Source organism: Eubalaena glacialis, chromosome 3 (assembly GCF_028564815.1).
Source record: "Eubalaena glacialis isolate mEubGla1 chromosome 3, mEubGla1.1.hap2.+ XY, whole genome shotgun sequence".
NCBI classification, from domain to species: Eukaryota; Metazoa; Chordata; class Mammalia; order Artiodactyla; family Balaenidae; genus Eubalaena; species Eubalaena glacialis.
Genome location: NC_083718.1, coordinates 114,698,176 through 114,705,521, shown reverse-complemented (window position 1 = coordinate 114,705,521; position 7,346 = coordinate 114,698,176). Strand labels below are relative to the sequence as shown.

The 7,346-nt window shown below is 42.8% G+C and overlaps 1 pseudogene; it reads left to right on the top strand.

Annotated features, from left to right (window-relative positions):
* The first annotated feature begins 1,975 nt into the window (after positions 1–1,975).
* Positions 1,976–7,346, top strand: part of LOC133087141 (peptidyl-prolyl cis-trans isomerase G-like) — a 31,054-nt pseudogene continuing 25,683 nt past the window's right edge.

The window sequence follows — 7,346 nt, the reverse complement described above, 5'->3', positions numbered from 1 at the left end:
CCCTGGCTAAGTTCAGACCTTCTCAAAGAGCCCCTGCCCTGGCTTGTCCATTAAACCCCACTCCAGACTCCTTCTATTCCCCTCCCTGCTTCATTTTGTCTTTATCACTGCCTAACTTACTAAAGTTTTACAAACTGTGTCTTTGCTTTATTTTATCCTATTGATTGTCTCTTTCAAGAAGGCAAGAAATTTTTGTCTCTTTTCTTCACTACTGAGTCCCCCATTGCCCCAAACAGTGCCTGGCACACAGTTGTTTAATAAATAGGTGAATACCCCAGGCTCTGGAAGTGGGTCATTGGTGAGAGCACAGAAGAGGAAGGTGGAATTGCACTGCAGACGTGATGGAACTGGGCTTTGGAGGAAAAGAAGACATGGGGGGGGGAACCAAGAAAACAAGCTCCTAGAGATGAAGGCCTGCCTTATGGTCCCCAAGATTTCCTCAGCATCTGGCACACGGCCAGGCCCCAGCAGCCACTCGGAAATATTGTTGCAATGAACATACTTTCTTTAGATTGGAGAAATCTAAAAAAGGAATGGGCAAAACCAACCAGAGTTTTTGATTTCAGAATCTTCCTATAACCTCAGGTTACCCAGGAGTCTGTCACCTGGGTGCCCCCTTGCTAGGCCACTTTTTTCTTTACTATTTAAATGAAAACACCTCAAGTCTTGTGGGCCACAAGCTATGGGAAGTTCAGTGACTGCCCCAGAGGATCTCTGTAAATCCCTAGGCCTCTGCTGAGTCACCTCTCTCACTAACCTCCCAGGCCTGCCAACGCTTCACCTGACATGTGGGCTGCTCCCCTCTTGGGCTGCTCCCCTCTCTCGTCCCATGGAGACCACCCCTGTGAGCCCTGGTAATACAGAGTAGTGACTGCAGCAGGCTCATTCTAAAATTAGGGGTTATACAACAATACATCACACATTTAATTTGAAAATTCGTTATCCCTGTTCCTAAAAGTTCCTTGGCTTCCCTCACACTGACCATCTGCACTCCAACCCAGGATTTCTCACTGCCCCACTTTTCTCCTCAGGCCTCACACAGACACAAGTAGGATAAGCCTGGCCCGTGACTATAGCTCTCCTCTTTGGGTCTGGCAGAGTTCCCAGAAACACCCTCACCTGCAATGTCAGGACACTGAGACCAGGTCTCACACAGCTATTTCCATTTCAATTAAGTATGTGTGATTTGGATTTTGGAAATGTGGTTTGGGTTGTCTCAATTAAATATTTTGTGAGCACTATTTCTGACTTGCAAATAGTGACAAAATTGCTTCCTTCTCAACCCAAGTGTGCGGTGGGAAATTAAGAACGATTTGAATGGGTCTCACCTTACCCAAGAGCTAATAATTCAGACCACAACCCCCACTCAAACCCCGACTTTTTCAGTCACTGTGGATTTAGGGGAGGAAATAAGAGAAGGTCAGGCACTGGAGGGGGTGCCTCAACTATTTGCACTCACTAGACAACGGGGTGTGGAAAGGAATTAAAGCTACAAGAAAATCTGCCTTGCACCTCACCTCTGTCATGCTCTTTTTAGGGATCAAGTTGCAAAAAACCACTTGCCTCTAAGAGCAGGCTTTACTTTAGTACCAGGGTCCGCAACCCCCAGGCCATGGACCGGTACTGGTCCGAGGCCTGTTAGGAACCGGGACGCACAGCAGGAGGTGAGCAGCGGGCAAGCGAACGAAGCTTCATCTGCCGCTCCCCATGGCTCCCCATGGCTCCCCATCACTCGCATTACCGCCTGAACCATCCCCCACCTCCCGCCCCTCCCCGTCCGTGGAAAACTTGTTTTCCACGAAACTGGTCCCTGGTGCCAAAAAGGTTGGGGACTGCTGCTTTAGGAGGACTAGCGGCCTCCCAGCCGCCTCTGGAGAATTGTTAGCCCACAGAGGAGAAGTGTGTGTGGCTGGCTGATTGAGGATCAACACCACCCATTCTACTTTGGCTCACCCAAGGCAGAGGTTCTCAGAGCATGGTCCCTAGACCAGCCACGTCAGCATCAGCATCAGCTTTACTTGGGAAGTGGTTAGACAGGTACATCTCATGTCCCACCCCAGACCTACTGAATCAGAAACCTTGGGAGTGAGGCCCAGGAATCTGTGTTTTAATGAGCCTTTCAGGCAATACTGATGCAGCTCAAGTCTGAGGACCACCGACCTGGCATTCTGTACAGCCCATATGCAAAGTCAGGCCTCCAAGTCTGGTGAAATCCGCTCAATCCTTCCCATGTAATGGGAAAAGAGTAAAAAAAAAAAAAAACTTAACTTTATGTATATAGATAGATGAACAAAAAAGGCACAGAGAGGATGCTGGATGGTGCTGCTTTAAATCACCTGGCACAGCAATGGTCTGTGTGTCCATGTCTTTGGGTGTGAGGTGCTGGAAAGGTCAGCCCTCCAGTGACCAGCAATGAACACGCAAGCGAGTGAAAAACTCCCCCGACTGTCCACTGAGCTGTCACAAAGCCCTGGGTCCTCTCTTAGAACCACCTCACTTTTCAGTGTACCTCGTGGTAAGCTGCAGCCCCCAGAAGTCTGTGCCAAGTTCTGTACCCACATCCCTCCATCTCACAACAACCCTAGACAAGTATTTCTTCTCCATTTTATAAATGAGAAAACTGAGGAAATTAATTTTTCAAGTTCACACAGGAAGTAAGTGGTGGAGCTGGAATTCACCCTAAAATGTTGGACTCCAAAACCCCTGCTCTGTCTCACCTGCAAAATCCTGCCTTGTCTGGTTAGAAGTGGTGAGGGGGATTTACAGGGCGGCCCACAGTGGGTGAGCGGGAGAAGGAAATGCTCAAGCAAAGCAGGAGGCTGAAAGCCACAGCCGAAGAGCCATATGCAGCCCAGCAGACCCAGCAGCCACTGCTGGGTGGTTACCAGTAACAAGAATTCATTTTCACAAAGAAAAAGTAGGTGTTCACTCAAATCTAAAAGGTGGGCAATTCCCACCAACGGTGCAAGAGGGTTCCCTTTTCTCCACACCCTCTCCAGCATTTGTTGTTTGTAGATTTTTTGATGACGGCTATTCTGACTGGTGTGAGGTGACACCTCATTGCAGTTTTGATTTGCATTTCTCTAATAATTAGTGATGTTGAGCGTCCTTTCATGTGTTTGTTGGCGATCTGTATATCTTCTTTGGAGAAATGTCTATTTAGGTCTTCTGCCCATTTTTGGATTGGGTTGTTTGTTTTTTTGATATTGAGCTGCATGAGCTGCTTGTAAATTTTGACGATTAATCTTTTGTCAGTTGCTTCGTTTGCAAATATTTTCTCCCATGCTGAGGGTTGTCTTTTCAATTTGTTTATGGTTTCCTTTGCTGTGCAAAAGCTTTTAAGTGTCATTAGGTCCCATTTGTTTATTTTTGTTTTTATTTCCATTTCTCTAGGAGGTGGGTCAAAAAGGATCTTGCTGTGATTTATGTCATACAGTGTTCTGCCCATGTTTTCCTCTAAGAGTTTTATAGTGTCTGGCCCTACATTTAGGTCTTTAATCCATTTTGAGTTTATTTTTGTGTATGGTGTTAGGGAGTGTTCTAATTTCATTCTTTTACATGTAGCTGTCCAGTTTTCCCAGCACCACTTATTGAAGAGGCTGTCTTTGCTCCATTATAAATTGATACAGCCACTATGGAGAACAGTATGGAGGTTCCTTAAAAAACTAAAAATAGAACTGCCATACGACCCAGCAATCCCACTACTGGGCATATACCCTGAGAAAACCATAATTCAGAAAGAGTCATGTACCACAATGTTCATTGCAGCTCTATTTACAATAGCCAGGTCATGGAAGCAACCTAAATGTCCATCGACAGACAAATGGGTAAAGAAGAAGTGGTACATATATACAATGGAATATTACTCAGCCATAAAAAGAAACGAAATTGAGTTATTTGTAGTGAGGTGGATGGACCTAGTGTGTGTCATACAGAGTGATGTAAGTCAGAAAGAGAAAAACAAATACCGTATACTAACACATATATATGGAATCTAAAAAAAAAAGGGGGGTTCTGAAGAACCTAGGGGCAGGATAGGAGTAAAGACGCAGACGTAGAGAATGGACTTGAGGACACAGGGAGGGGGAAGGGTAAGCTGGGACGAAGTGAGAGAGTGGCATGGACTTATATATACTACCAAATGTAAAATAGATAGCTAGTGGGAAGCAGCTGCATAGTATAGGGAGATCAGCTCCGTGCTTTTTGACCACCTAGAGGGGTGGGATACGGAGGGTGGGAGGGAGATGCCAGAGGGAGGAGATATGGGGATGTATGTATATGCATAGCTGATTCACTTTGTTATAAAGCAGAAACTAACACACCATTGTAAAGCAATTATACTCCAATAAAGATGTTTGAAAAAATTAAAAAGGTAGGCAAGTATGCAATTATTGTAGAAATGCTAAAATGCAATGTGCTTACACTGAATGGATTAAAATTTAAATATCATTTAGGAACGATTTACTTTTAGGGAAAACAACCCATTTCCTGATGGTGCTAGCTAGATAAATGAAGTATCCCTGCAGTATACTTCTGTTCAAGTGCACGGTGAGTTTTTAAAGAATGGGTTTAGTCATAAGTTCTGCACGGGTGAACAGTGTACCCTCCCATTTCTTGTATTTCACCCCATGAGCTCAAGAGATGATGCTCAAAGAATTTCTCTTGCAGTTTGGGCAGTCAGCATCCTCCAGGGAATTCACTTTAAACTAGACAGTTTAACCAAAGCCAAGCAAAATTCAGTACTTGGTTATTACTATTATTGTTTTAATAAGCATCTTCAGCAAACCTACCAATCTTCCTGAAAAAAAAAAAAAAGAATCTAGTTCTTTTTCCCTGGTGACAAGGGAGTAACATATGAAAATATTGCCTTACAGTACAAAGAATGATGCAATGACAGGCAACACTCAAACTGGCAATTAATTAGTACTTGCGTCTCCTGCCTGTTTCTAATATGTTGATTAGTTCTGCCCTTGCCATGTGGGGTTGTGTCTTCCACGTGAAACATTAGAGAAGGCAGCAGCATTCCTATTCTGAGGATGGAAGAAACATTAATTATTCCTTGGAATCCTGTTGGGTGAAGTGGGGTTTTTTTTCTTCCCTTCACCAAGCAAAACAGGAGAATTATTTCCTAATAAAACTTCCACTAGGCCAGATAGTGTTGCTTGAACATAATTTTTAATATGCAGTGTCCTGGAACCCGGCAGATATTGGCAGAGTGGGTGCCCCTGTTTTAAAAAGCTGAATGTGGCTGACAGTAATATCACTGCTTGCTTATGTCTATTAGAGTCAGGGCAAGGTTAGACAAATACATTCCCACCAGCACAAAACAGCAACTTTCCAAAATGTATGTCAGTGGTGTATTTACAGCCAAATCCAGAAGGAGCCTGTACTTCTTATGCTGTTCCCATTAATGAGACAAATGTCAGCATCCATAAGCTATTTTTTTCTTCCTGCTTATCAAATCTTTCAAAAAATTGATAACTAGTCTTTATAGATTGTGAAAGTCAGATATAACTCTGAATGTATTACTTTACTGGACCCCTTGGGGTAAACTTATCACCTGGAAACCGTTTTACATGGACGATTTGACTTTCATGTGGAGTGTCATAATGCACCCTGGATGGAAATCTAACATAAAATATCTGGACTGCAACCTTCCTCTTGGTGGAATTTATGATTCCCTCAGTACAATAATTTTGAAAATTGTATCCCTTAAGCTACAAGACTTGATAAATTATTAACTGCTTGAATTGAAGAAGCTTTCCAATAGGCTTATGTGCTATCTAGAGGCACGGATTAATTTCTATGGAACTAGAAGCTCACCTCAAACTGTTTTTCAGCAATCTAAACTACCCGCTTCCTCTTCTGTCTAGGACAGATCAAAGTGTCCATTTCCTCTCTGGCAGCTCCGGGAGGTGCTGCTTTTAGCAAAGTTCTGCCAAAAGACGATGACCATTGAGCCACCAGAGAATTGGTTTTGTTCAGTCAATCACAGCCCAGAGAGACTTGCATCCACCTGGGGCTCTTATCTTTCTATTTCTCGTGGCATTTTCTGGTTTAAATTCTACTCTGGCGGAACTGAACTGGTATACAGAGAATGCTGGTAGGAGGGAGTCTGGAGGGTATTGTTTTTGTGAACTTAGGGAATAGCATTTTGTTTTTTTTTAACTTTCAGGGGCTTGTGCTGCCAGAGGGAAAATGTTCAGCTGTCTTCTGCTTTTACAGCCCCTCTTCTCTCATCCCAGACACCGTGCCTTGAAAATCAGCCACGACCAGGTGTATAAGAACCACCAGACTGACCAAAGGCAGAAAGGGCCTAGAAAGCTTTCCACAGAGCTCTTCTTTTTTTTTGGCGGGGGGGAGATTTTTTTTTTTTATTCAAACAGAAAGTCACAAAAATTATAATCATCCTCATCAGTTCACTCAGTCCCATGTAATTAATTATTTTTTCATCTTGATCTTTTGTTAGCACTTTTATGAATTCATCAGTTTTCCTTTGGAGTTCTGAAAATGCTTATTCATTCAGTTCAGCAGTATAGTCAGTTACCAGAAACCTGTACTTGTCAGAGTCTTTTCCATGAATTCCTTGAAGATGAAACCCTTTTATAGGAACATTTTTGCAAAAGCATCAGAGTACACCCAGAACTGTCTGTAAATGACAAAAGACTTAAAAATGACCACGGTTAAAGATTTGATGAAAGTTCATAATAATGCAATTGACAAGGAAATTTAGTTATTTCTGAGATATACATTTTAAAGTCATAACTAGAATTATGATTTATAACATTATACCAGAACATATAAGATTTTTAGAAATTTCATGTAATGTCTGAAACATTAACATATTTCCATACAAATAACCCAAAGAAAGTTTAGTATTAGTTGTTTTTGTTTGTTTGTTTGTTTTTTTATACTGCAGGTTCTTATTAGTCATCAATTTTATACACATCAGTGTATACATGTCAATCCCAATCGCCCAATTCAACACACCACCATCCCCACCCCACCGCGGTTTTCCCCCCTTGGTGTCCATACGTTTGTTCTCTACATCTGTGTCTCAACTTCTGCCCCTGCAGAGCTCTTCTAATAGATTCTTTCCCTTCACCCAGGTCAGTTGAGTTGGGAGTACATTTAATTATCTGTTTTACGGTCAATTCTGTGTGTAGTCAAGATAATGCTAACTGTCTTGATATAGGGACAGCTTCTATAAACACTGTTTCGGGGACACAACAGTGCAGTGCCCAAGAGCACATTGCAATAGAAACCAATGTGTTCTGTGGCCCAAGGTGCCAGGAACATGTGAAAGTATTTAGGATCAGTTGCTCCACAGGAAAACTTGAAATTCC